Source organism: Ricinus communis, chromosome 10, assembly GCF_019578655.1.
Source record: "Ricinus communis isolate WT05 ecotype wild-type chromosome 10, ASM1957865v1, whole genome shotgun sequence".
NCBI classification, from domain to species: domain Eukaryota; kingdom Viridiplantae; phylum Streptophyta; class Magnoliopsida; order Malpighiales; family Euphorbiaceae; genus Ricinus; species Ricinus communis.
This window is the reverse complement of record NC_063265.1, coordinates 23984951-23998284: the sequence shown is the minus strand read 5'-3', so window position 1 is coordinate 23998284 and position 13334 is coordinate 23984951.

The window sequence follows — 13334 nt, the reverse complement described above, 5'->3', positions numbered from 1 at the left end:
GGTTTTAATGGAAATTTGTATGTTTGGTATTTTTGTAAATAAATGTGTCGGCAAGGGTATTTTTGTAATTGTGTATTTTTCAATAATTCTAATTTGGCCCAAATTAAATAGCTAGGGGCTTAATTGAAAGGCTGAAGAAAACTTTAGGGGTTAAATTGAAATTCTGCAGGATGAAGTTGTAAGTAATTAAAAAAGTTGAGAGACCAAATTGTAATAAGAAAAAGTTCAGGTGTCAAATGTCGATATTGAAAGGAAAGGAATCGGGGAAGAAGAGAAAGGAACAGAAGAGAGAATCAAGGTTGGGTTTCCTTTCACGATCTCTGATGTGGCTTGCCTCTTTTAGTAGTAAGCGGTGGAGTTGCAAGATCCGGCAAAGTGAAATTTGGGGTGGCAACCGGCATTTTTTAGCTTTTCCGGCGAGCTCCAACGGAGGATGGACGATCGGAGGACGTATCCCGACTCTCCTCAGCTTAAGCTTCGAAATGGCATCGGTTTCGTGGCGATCGGGCTTCGTTTGCGAATTGACGGCCGAGATCATCCGTAAATTTCTCCAAACGATCAGGGGTCGGATCGGAAAATCAGAAGCGGGGATCATCATTAGCGCATCGTTTCGAGTCCGATGGTGTGTTCGGATCGTCGATCGGACTCCGGCGTCCGGAGGCGAGTCGACCGAGCGATCGAGCGTCTCGGTAATTTTTCTCTGGCCTGTTGATTTAAAAATTCTTTGATGTAATTTATGTTTATTGATTGTGTTGAGTATTAGATGATATTTGTGAGTAAAAAATAATTGTATGTCGATTTGCCTGCCCTTGTGTTATATGGTGTATGGCGGAGTCGGAAAAATAGTGAAGTCTGGGGACCCGACTCCCTTTATTTTGAATTGTTGGATATTTGTAGTGTTTTTCCGAGGTCTGGACCCGCTTTTCACGGGGGTAAATGTCCAGAATTAGAGAGGCTCACGAATTTCCGGTAGATTCCTCGAGTCTAATTTAATTTTAGGTAGTCTACTCTGGGGTCTAAGTTTAGGAAAAATCTATGAATGTCTATTAATTGCATATCTTTTGTTACTAGATAATTCAGCCTTCCCGCCAGCTCCACCCAAGGCGTAGGAGCAGACTGTGGAACGCGTTAGATTTATGAGTTAAAGTCACATAATCTCTACACTATTGCCAAACCTAATTTGATATGCTATCTTGAAATTCATATTTAATATGATTATTAGTATCGCAATATAAATAATTTCATTTAATTATTATTTATTGAGATTAATTTTAATATTGTTACTAGTAATATTATATTGCTATTTTGATAGTTAATGTTATATTCACACAATTGTTGTTATTATTTTTCCACACAAATCGCACATTGTTTTCTCGAAATTCTGACTCTTTATTTCGATATGTGTTTAATAATTTTGCTAGACCATGATTATTAGTTGAATGTGATTTGGGATGAGGCTTTAGTAGAACATGTCACCTGATGGGTTGTATTAGGAGCGCGTGCGCACCAGTAATGATCAAAGAGAGAGAATGGCGCGTGGGGAAGAAGAGAATCTGAGACTGAGATCGGGCTGCGGAGGTCGATTTGACGCTTGGCCCAGAAGACCTTTAATCTCGGTGTTGCAAGTGAGATTCAAAGTGAAATTGGGGTGGCGAGCTCCGTGAGGATGGACAATTGGAGGACGTATCCCGACTCTCCTCAGCTCAAGTTTCAAAATGGCATCGGTTTAGTGGCGATCGGGCTTCGTTTGCGAATCGACGGCCGAGATCGTCCGTAAATTTCTCTAGACGATCGAGGGTCGGATCGAAAAATTGGAAGCGAGGATCATCATTAGCGCATCGACAATTTTTCTCTGGCCTGTTGATTTAAAAATTCTTTGATGTAATTTATGTTTATTGATTGTGTTGAGTATTAGATGATATTTGTGAGTCAAAAATAATTGTCTGTCGGTTTGCCTGCCCTTGTGTTTTGTGGTGTGTGGCGGAGTCGGGAAAATAATGAAGTCTGGGGACCCGACTCCCGTTGTTTTGAATTGTTGGATATTTGTAGTGTTCTTCTAGCAGGTCCTGGACCCGTTTTACGGGGGGTAAATGTCCGTAAATTAGGGGAGGTTCTGCCGAATTTCCAGCAGATTCCTCGAGTCTAATTTAATTTTAGGCAGTCTACTCTGGGGTCTAAGTTTAGAAAAAATCTACGAATGTCTATTAATTGCATATCTTTTGTTACTAGATAATTCAGCCTTTCCGCCAGCTCCACCCGAGGTGTAGGAGCGGATTGCGGAACGCGTTAGATCTGTGAGTTAAAGTCACATAATCTCTACACTATTGCCAAACCTAATTTGATATGCTATCTTGAAATTCATATTTAATATGATTATTAGTATCACAATATAAATAATTTTATTTAATTATTATTTACTGAGATTAATTTTAATATTGTTACTATTAATATTATATCGCTATTTTGATAGTTAATGTTATATTCACATAATTATTATTATTATTTTTCCACATAAATCGCACGTTGTTTTCTCGAAATTCTGATTCTTTATTTCGATATGTGTTTAATAATTTTGCTAGACTATGATTATTATTATATTTGTTGAATGTGATTTAGGATGAGGCTTTAGTAGGACATGCCACCTGGTGGGTTGCATCAGGACCGCGTGCGCACCGGCAATGATCAAAGACAGGTAACAAGGTTATTATGGATTTATTTGCCCTGATCGAGCATTGCTCTCTGAGCTGAGTTCAGTTGATTTGCCGGAGATAAGGTCCCTGATCGAGCTTGCTCTCTGGGCACCAGCTTAGTTGGAATTCAAGTGTTCAGGCTGGAGGTAAGGACCCTGATCGAGCTTGCTCTCTGATGTGCGTAAAATACACACATCTAAATGGGGTTTTTAAGATCGATTTTATGGATATTTGGATATGAATTGGTACTAACACTCACCCTATGCGTATGTTTGTGTGCATTAGGTCCAAAAGAAGTCAAAGAATGAAAAAGGAAAGAATTGGAGCATAATGGGACGTCAAAGCTGCCGAAACGAGCTAAGTACGAGCATGAGGAAGCTGAACATGGCCGTGTTCGTTCGCAACATGATTACAAACACATGTCGTGTTACCAACACGGGAACCAACATGGCCGTGTTGGACATCAAAGAAGAAGTAGATTTTAGGGAGCACGGCCACAGAGAGTAATACGGCTAGGAACACCATCCTGTGTCCCCAACAGGGCCAGGAACACGGCCGTGTTGGCGGCGATAGAGGGTTGTAATTAAAAGAACGAAGAGAGAAAAAATAGAGGCGGCTAGGGTTAGAACGTCCCAAACCCTAATTTTTCTCTCCCTAAGGGTTTTCTGAGCTGAAACCAAGGGAAAAGGAGACTTGGATCAAGGTTTCAATCAGATTTTCTTGAAGGATCGAAGATTGGGCGAGGTTCGTTGATTGATTTTCAAATCGAGCAAGAGGAACAAGAATCGATTCAATTGGAGCAAAAGGATTTAGGGATGTTTACTCTCATCCAAGGGTGTAATCGGGTTTTCTCTACCTTTGCTTATTGTTGTAATTGAATTCTTGTGTATTTTGAGAATGAACATGATTAGCTAGATTGATTAAATCCATTAGGATTTCTTTACTATGTTGGCTTGATATTATATTGTTGGATTGTTTGAGTTGGTTTTGTATTCTTCTTGTTTTCAGTATTAATAAGATAATGCATTATTCATGAGACGTTGTGAATTGTGATGTTTAGATTGCTTTACGAGATTGAGAAATCCGTTTGGCGATTGGAATTTTGAATAGCAAGAACTAGTTAATAATCGCTTAGAGATAAGGATAATTAACTAGCCGGATTAAGAATTAACAAAGCTTAATAGAGGCGGATTAAAGCTTAATGCTAATTTAAGAATCAATCGTTAGGAAGAGATTCCAACTTTAGGTTATTAGGTTTAGGAATTCGGTTATCTCGAGAGAGAAACCGAATTTGGTTAAGAATTCATCCACGGGTAGCATAATTAGACTCACCGATCCTTTATCTTTTGTTTGATTGCCAACTAGTTTAGATTCCCTTTGGGTTTGTCTTCTTGTCTTGATTATTTCGTTTATCAATCACTCTTGCATCTCCCTTAGGACTTACCTTGTAGCTATTAGTTAGTTTAGAAATTATTTATCGCTAATTTTAGGTTAATATAACAAAGAACAAAGGAGTAACTCTGGGCTTTCACTTTCCCGAGGAATACGACCTTGATACTTGCCATTAGTACTAGATTGCATCGATAAGTACACTGCCTTAGATTGTAGCTAACACAAGTAGCACCCATCAAGTTTTTGGCGCTGTTGCCGGGTAATGTTTGAAAACTAGAGTGAAATTTGCTATTTGTTAATTTAGCCAATTTTTTTTTTCTTTCTTATTATTTTATGATTTTTATTTTTATTTTTTTATTTATTTTATTTTATTTGTACATATTTATTTAGTTTAAGTTAATGATTCAGATAGTGAATGATAAGGAGGTTCAATGCTAAACTCAAACTCTTTGTATGATGCATTGGAAAATGGGATTAGGAACCAAGAGAGTGGTAAAAATTGGGATACCCGTGCATCTTTAGAAGCTCGAGTGGAATCGTTTTGCAGGGCTACCGATCAACTCTCTACTCCTATCCTTTCATCTCAAGTTTTTTGTGAATTTTGTTGTGGTTTACATTTGAGTAATGATTGTCCATTGTGCAATGATTTTACTTCATATTCTTATAACTGTGAACAGGTGAATTATACGGGCAATTGGCCAAATGACTCGTATGGAAGCACCTATAATCAGGAGTGGAGCACTCATTCACCCTATGGATGGAGCTTAGATGGCCCAGAACTACCAAAGAACTCTAATCTTGCACCTTCAACTCAAGATGAAGAGTTAGTGTCGGAGGAGCTGATGATGAGGTTCATTACAAGTCTTGATGATAGATTTGAACAAACAGAGAGGATACTTGAAGATCAACAAGCCTCGATTAACAACATAGAGCATCAAGTAGGCTTAATCTTCAAGTTACTAGCTGAAGAGGAATTGGGAACTCCATCAAATGCTACTGAATCCGAGGAACACTTGGCCACTTATGCTCAGTGAGAATTTTTCTAGTTTATCTACTATGTTTGACGATGATGCTTTTGTGCAGGACGACTCTTTGAACATGGAGATGGAACCAGAAAAGGAAGAGGCAATTATGATCCCTCTGAAAGACTATCAACAGGAATACACAGTTGATGATGCTGAGTTGCAGTTAGAGGAATTTTTGGTGGATTTTCCACAAGTCCCTTCGATGATGGAAGATGAGCACGAGTTATCCAATGAAGAAGTCTTGGAGGAGCTTGAGTTTCTTCTAGCAAGTGAACCAAGACAAGGACTAGAGGAAACCATTGACGTTCTTGAAGAAATTGCCTAACCGTCAATCCTTCCAATTGGTGAAACTTCAGCTTTCAAATTGGAAGAGCCCCTAGAGCATCATGACTATGTGCAATTATATGAGGAGCGAGTCTTGCCCATCATACTGGCAGCTTGCTTGATAGTCGGGAAGAGAAAATTAACGATTATCCCTCTAAGCGGATACTTGAAGCCATTTGTTTGGAAGAAGGATGGATGGTCGTCAATCCCCACCGTTTACTTTTCACCATGAGTCCAGCTAATAAGACTCATCACATAAAAAAGAAGCGCTTTTGGGAGGCACCCCAAATTTTATTTTATTTCTTTTTCATATTTAATTACTTTTTTTTACCCTTTCATTTTGAAACGTTTTATTAGTTTTAGTTTTCATATTTTATTTAATTTTTATTTCAGTTTCGATTTTAATTCCTTATTTTATTATTTACGTACTGATATCCCTAATGATGCACCTCTTTTCACTCCGGAGCCATAGTCAGGGCAATATTAGTTCTTTTCCCTTTTGCATTTCTTATATTTTGTACACTGAGGACAGTGTGTCCTTCAAGTGTGGGGTGGGTGATATTTATCCCATCTTAATTATTTGTTTATTCTTTGTGCAATTTCTTTGTAAAATTTTAAAAAAATTTCACTTTGTTTCGATGCTCTTACTGTTGACTTGCTTTTGAAATCCTGTTTATGTCCATGTGATCGGGTAAAACCGATAGTGTTGAGTTTTACGGAAGAATGTAAGATAATTAGTTTGAGTTTTGCACTAAGTTGCTTTGGTTTATTTAATTCTGGTTTGATGATTTTTGTTTGGAACCTGCTCAAAACGCACACTTGTGAGAAATTGAGCCTAAATTGTAAGCATACACGTTATATGCTTTTATTTATTTCTTGTTGAGAGTGCCAATTACTGTCTTTACTTTTAGAACTTGCTCGGTAATGCTTATGAGGGCCACAAGGAGAGTTTAACACTTCGGTATGATAGAGGCACTTAGGTTTTTCATTCTAGCCAAATAACCTTCATTCGTTTATTGATTCTGTAGATAACCCCTTCTTTTACCATTTTTTTTATCATAGTCCATTACTACTTAGTTTTATTCTGCTTTGGGTTATGATTTTGCACATGAGTGGTTTTTATTGGGAATTTTTATCTTGGGAATAGCTTTGGAATCTTGTAGCAGCTTACTTCAATCCAAAAAGAAATTCACTCTATTATGTGAATGTTCTTCCCTTATGAAAAAAAATAAAAAAAAAAAGAAAGAAGAAAAATATAGAAATAGAAGAATAAGAGGGAAAGGTGATGAAAAGAAAGAAAGTAAGTGAGCCAAACATTTGGACTTGATTCCTATTTCCCACCTTGGACTACTGTTCATTGTTTATCCCTTATAATTTTTGTGGCTTGTGTGCATGTCATGTATTTCATTGCAGAACACCATAGGTTCAACTCTGACCAAATTTACCTACCTACCTAATCCCCATTACAACCCTTATAAAGACCTCTTGACATGGTTGTTGACTCTCCATAAGTGGTAGGAGTAGGATTTAAGAGCAAACATATAGTAAGTAAGGCAGTAGTTGATGCATTGAGCGATTAAACACTATCCTTTAAACACTTTGAGTGATTTAGAGTGAATCTGGTGAGGAGTTGGTTCTAAATAATTTTGTTGAGATAGTATTTTGTGAATCAATAGCACCTTGGTTGTGATACTTGAATTGATTGTTTCGTTTCTTTCTGTTTGACTTACACTTGTTAAGGATATGTGCAGGAGCTCTCTAGTTTGTCTGTCAGTTTAAGTGTTGTTTCTTAGTGGTTTATTTTCCTTATTTTACTTTTGATTGCTTGAGGACAAGCAATGAGCTAAGTGTGGGGTTATTTGATGTGCGTAAAATACACACATCTAAATGGGGTTTTTAAGATCGATTTTATGGATATTTGGATGTGAATTGGTATCAACACTCACCCTATGCATATGTTTGTGTGCATTAGATCCAAAAGAAGTCAAAGAATGAAAAAGGAAAGAATTGGAGCATAATTGGACGTCAAAGCTGCCGAAACGAGCTAAGTACGAGCATGAGGAAGCTGAACATGGCCGTGTTGGTCTCAACACTGGCCGTGTTCGCAACACGATTACAAACACATGTCGTGTTACCAACACAGGAACCAACACGGCCATGTTGGACATCAAAGAAGAAGTAGATTTTAGGGAGCACGGCCATAGAGAGTAATACGGCTAGGAACAGCATCTCGTGTCCCCAACACAGCCGTGTTGGCGGCGATAGAGGGTTGTAATTAAAAGAACGAAGAGAGAAAAAATAGAGGTGGCTAGGGTTAGAACGTCCCAAACCCTAATTTTTCTCTCCCTAAGGGTTTTCTGAGCTGAAACCAAGGGAAAAGGAGACTTGGATCAAGGTTTCAATCAAGGATCAAGATGGGGCGAGGTTCGTTGATTGATTTTCAAATCGAGCAAGAGGAACAAGAATCGATTCAATTGGAGCAAAAGGATTTGGGGATGTTTACTCTCATCCAAGGGTGTAATCGGGTTTTCTCTACCTTTGCTTATTGTTGTAATTGAATTCTTGTGTATTTTGAGAATGAACATGATTAGCTAGATTGATTAAATCCATTGGGATTTCTTTACTATGTTGGCTTGATATTATATTGTTGGATTGTTTGAGTTGGTTTTGTATTCTTCTTGTTTTCAGTATTAATAAGATAATGCATTATTCATGAGACGTTGTGAATTGTGATGTTTAGATTGCTTTACGAGATTGAGAAATCCGTTTGGCAATTGGAATTTTGAATAGCAAGAACTAGTTAATAATCGCTTAGAGATAAGGATAATTAACTAGCCGGATTAAGAATTAACAAAGCTTAATAGAGGCGGATTAAAGCTTAATGCTAATTTAAGAATCAATCGTTAGGAAGAGATTCCAACTTTAGGTTATTAGGTTTAGGAATTCGGTTATCTCGAGAGAGAAACCAAATTCGGTTATCTCGAGAGAGAAACCGAATTCGGTTAAGAATTCATCCACGGGTAGCATAATTAGACTCACCGATCCTTTATCTTTTGTTTGATTGCCAACTAGTTTAGATTCCCTTTGGGTTTGTCTTCTTGTCTTGATTATTTCATTTATCAATCACTCTTGCATCTCCCTTAGGACTTAACTTGTAGCTATTAGTTAGTTTAGAAATTATTTATCGCTAATTTTAGGTTAATATAACAAAGAACAAAGGAGTAACTCTGGGCTTTCACTTTCTTGAGAAATACGACCTTGATACTACTACTGCTATCGTGATCGACAATCGCGATGGGTATTAACTTGCCTTAGATTGATGAGCTAACGAGAGTAGCACCCCATCACTCTCTGGGCACGGACTGCTGGATTAAGAGAGAGCCAGAAAGCTTGAATTTAGGGTTAGGGTTCTTGAGCCACTCGTCTCTGCAAATATAAAAATCTATTTTATTTTTAAAATTATGGTATATGATTATAAAATGATTCTCATTTGATGTACATGGTTTGTTACGCTGATTGTAATAATTATTATTTCTTTGTGAAGACTGCAATAGTCACAATATTATTAATTTTAACTCACTCTGGAGACTGACAGTCTCAATTTTTTTTTTCAGATTCGTGACTGTTAGTCTTCCCACGACTTTTAATCAGTAACCCAACTCCTTCATCATCGGGTGATGTATTCGATTTAGTATGTTAATTTGTGAAATCTTAGATTTTCCGCAGTAGTAATAGTAGATGTATCAGTTATAAATTTTATGAGTTTCGGGTCTCGCCAAATTCTTCTGGCAGACCAAATTAGTTGTGTAAAATTTAATATTACTGTAAATTGTGGCATTATTAATAGTAAAGTTTGAGATGAGATTTGTTTGAGTTAGTGAGTGTCATGATTACTACGGGATTCGGTGGCCTTACGCTTACCCATTCCCTAGTGCCGGTCACGGGCCCACAGATCGGGTCATGACATCTTCACCTAACGAGACATGCTATAAAAATAGACCACTTTATGAAACTTTTTATCTGGATGGGAATCAAGAAAATTTGAAGTTAGAAATATTGATAGAAATAGAAAAGAAAAATCTTTTCTGGTTTGAAAAACCTCTTGTAACTATTCTTTTTGACTCGAAACGTTGGAATCGTCTATTACGATATATAAAAAATGATCAGTTTGATAATGCTATATAAGTGTAAATAATAAATTAAATTTAAATAAGAAATATATGTATAAATAATAAATATACATATAATAAATATATATACGTATAATAAATACATGTAAATAATAAATATTTTATTTAATTTTTATTATTTACTAAATATTTATTAAATATTAAATATTAAATAAAAATATTTATTAAATATTAAATTAAAATTAAAAATAATATTAAATAATTAAAATTCAAAGTATATTATATATTAAATAATTCGAATTAAATATTAAATAATTTTTTAAAAATAATTCTGAATTACTAAATTAAATAATTCTAAAAAAAGATTATAGAAAGCACTAAAAAAATAGAGTGATGTGATATAGGTAGAAAAATAAATTAATTTATTATCTATGACATCCGCTTATATTCTCTTGATTCCAAATTGAGAGATTCGTTAGACAACTATAGAATAAAATAGAGAACTAATATTATAATAATTAAATCATAATTTAATTTATTAAATAAATAAATTAAAAAAATATTAATAATATATATTTATTACATACCCGTGTAATAAGCCATACCCGTATCATAGCCATACTAGTGATTTGGAGGATATTTCTAGAAAAATTAATATATAATATATGTAGTATAATAAATTAATATATAATATATATAGTATAATAAATTAATAAATAATATATATAGTATAATAAATTGATAACTAATATATATAGTATAATTTATATGTACGTTGATGTGATCAAACATGTACATATAAAAAAGCCAATATTGGGAGGCTCTTTACTTCAACTAGTTCCCATATTCCTCGAATGGATCTCTTAGTTGTTGAGAGGGATGCCTAAAAGTAATATATAAGGCATACCTAGTAAAACTTACAAGTAAACCAGATATAAAGATGGCGACTAGGGTTGCTGTTTCCATTATTATATAATTTCATTTCAAGACCATAATGGATCTATGATAAGATCATTTATTTACAATGGAATGATATACAAAGTCAACAGATCTCAATTAATACAAATATGATTTATGGCTATACAAACCGTAGAGGGTAGTTCTAGATATGGTCTAAGACGAACTGTTGTAGGAGATTTATTGAAACCATTGAATTCAGAATATGGTAAAGTAGCTCCTGGATGAGGAACTACTCCTTTGATGGGTGTTGCAATGGCTCTATTTGTGGTATTTCTATATATTATTTTGGAGATTTATAATTTTTCCATTTTACTAGACGAAATCTCAATGAATTAGATTTACAAGAACCTCTAAGTCCTAGTTTTTCAATACAAAAAAAAGCATTTTGGCTTAGTCTCGGATTTTTTATTCTATTTTGGTAGTTTGATCGTGAAATTTCTTTTTTTTTTTTTCTATAATTCTGGAATATGAGTGTGGGACTTGTTATAATTGATCCTATTGATAATACAGAGAGTGGGCCTGTCATCTTGATAGAGATGATTTTTTACCTCGTCAGGTATTTATTTTAGTATATGGAGCACGAAATATATGAAATAGATTATGAAGTATTAGAACTATGATTCATACTTAACATTGAGATCCCATTATTGGATTTTAAAAAATTTCAAAGAATTAGAAGGTATAAATTGAAAGATTCTTCCTCCTCTTTTCTATGTTTGATCAAAGGAGAAACCTTTCTTTGAATTTTTACTCATTATATTTATCAAGTGAATAAGTGATGGTACAATGGTTATAATAAAAACTTATTATTAATAATTATAATAATATTACTTTAATATTTAGAAACTAATATAAATTAGAATAAGTATAATATCTCTTAATTCTCCATCGGAGTTGATACCATCACTGGACTATAAAAAGATATTTGGAGAAAGATATTTGGTGTGAGTCGATAAGTCTATTTATCTGTCTCTAATATAGAGATAGATGCAGGATCTAGCATGACCATTTGTGAAGTAAAAAATGATTCTTGACCCCATAAAATGGGAAAGGGTGGTTATAAGTCATATAGAATCAATGGATTTATTTCACAATCCCCCCATGATGCAATTTCTTTTTACAATTTTTTTTGATTGATAAAGGAATCAAATGGTATAGTTCTTTTGTTGGTAGCTTGGAGGATTAGAAACATGACTATTACTTCCCAATTGGTTGTTTTTGCATTAATTGTTACTTCATCAATCTTATTGATTAGTGTACCCGTTGTTTTTTCTTCTCCTGATGGTTGGTCGAGTAATAAAAATGTTGTATTTTTTGATACATTATTAATGATTGGATTAGTTTTTCTAGTAGGTATCCTTAATTCTCTCATCTCTTGAACCTAGTTGTTTCAAATACAAAAATAAAATGAAAATAACCTCCCCAATCCTTTCGGGTTGTGAAACACATTAAAATTCAATATAAGTCTATATTCCGAAAATGCAAAATACATGTAATACCCGAAAATTTTCTTTAATAATAATTTTATTAATAATAATTAATAAATGACTTTTGATTTAAATTAATTTTAATTTATTTTTATTTGGTTTAATTTGGGATGATGTAATGGAGATTTTAGTGTTAGACAAATAAATGAGTAATTTTCCATATCCAATTAGTTTGATTTTTAAGGAGTTAATTAAGTAAATTATTTGAGGAATAAATTATATTTTGGTTATTCAATTTTTCTCAAATGAATATATTTAATTAAATTATATATTGGAGAATTATGGAAGAGTTTGTAAAGGATGTTTTTATAAAAGAATTATTGGGGAAAAATGATATTTTAATTAGTTAATGGTGTTAAATTTAATTGAAAAAATATTTAGCAATTTAATTAATTAAATTAATTGTATTAGAATTTAATTGGAAGTTTATTTTGGGATGAGGATTAAAAGTATAATTTCATTAATGTGGGGTTTTAATGGAAATTTGTACGTTTGGTATTTTTGTAAATAAATATGTTGGCTAGGGATATTTATGTAATTTTATATTTTTAAAAATTCTAATTTGGCCCAAATTAATTAGTTGGGGGCTTAATTGAAAGGCTAAGGAAACGTTTAGGGGTTAATTGAAAATTTTGTTGGACAAAATTACAGTAATTAAAAAAGTCGAGGGACCAAAAGGTAAGAAAGGAAACTTCAGGGGCTAAATGTCGATATTGAAAGAAAGAAAAGAGAAAAGAGGAATCGGGGAGAGAGAGCGAGGAACCCCAAGCGCTTGGATGAAGTAGCGGGCATCGCAGTGTCTTGCCTAGCGGTGAGCAGTACTGCGTTGCGTCGTGGAAAGCGCGAGGAAGAGGTAACAACTTCCAGTGCCTTTCAGCTGTAATCCGCTACCAGCTGATCTCTTGCAATCGCTCTCTTCTCGGGGCCTCTTTTAGATGCATGCCACGCTTATGGTGGGCGAGACCGGAAGATCCGAAGTGAAATTGGGAGCGTGGCGTTTTCCGAGATCGTCCCACAAATCGCTCTAGATGATCCGGGGTCGGATCGGGAAAATCGAGCGAGGATCTCCATCGGCCGCCATTTCGAGTCCGATGGTGTGTTCGCGCATCGTCGACCGGACTGACCACGCGGTTGGAGGAGAGTCGACCAAGCTATCAAGCGTCTCGATAATTTTCTCCCGGCCCGTTGATTTTGGAATTCTTTGATTTAATTTATACTTATTGATTTGTATTGAGTATTAGATGATATTTGTGAGTCAAAAAATAATAGTTTGCCTGGACTGCCATAGTCGTGTTTTTTTGTGTCAGTATGAGTTTGGAAATTAGT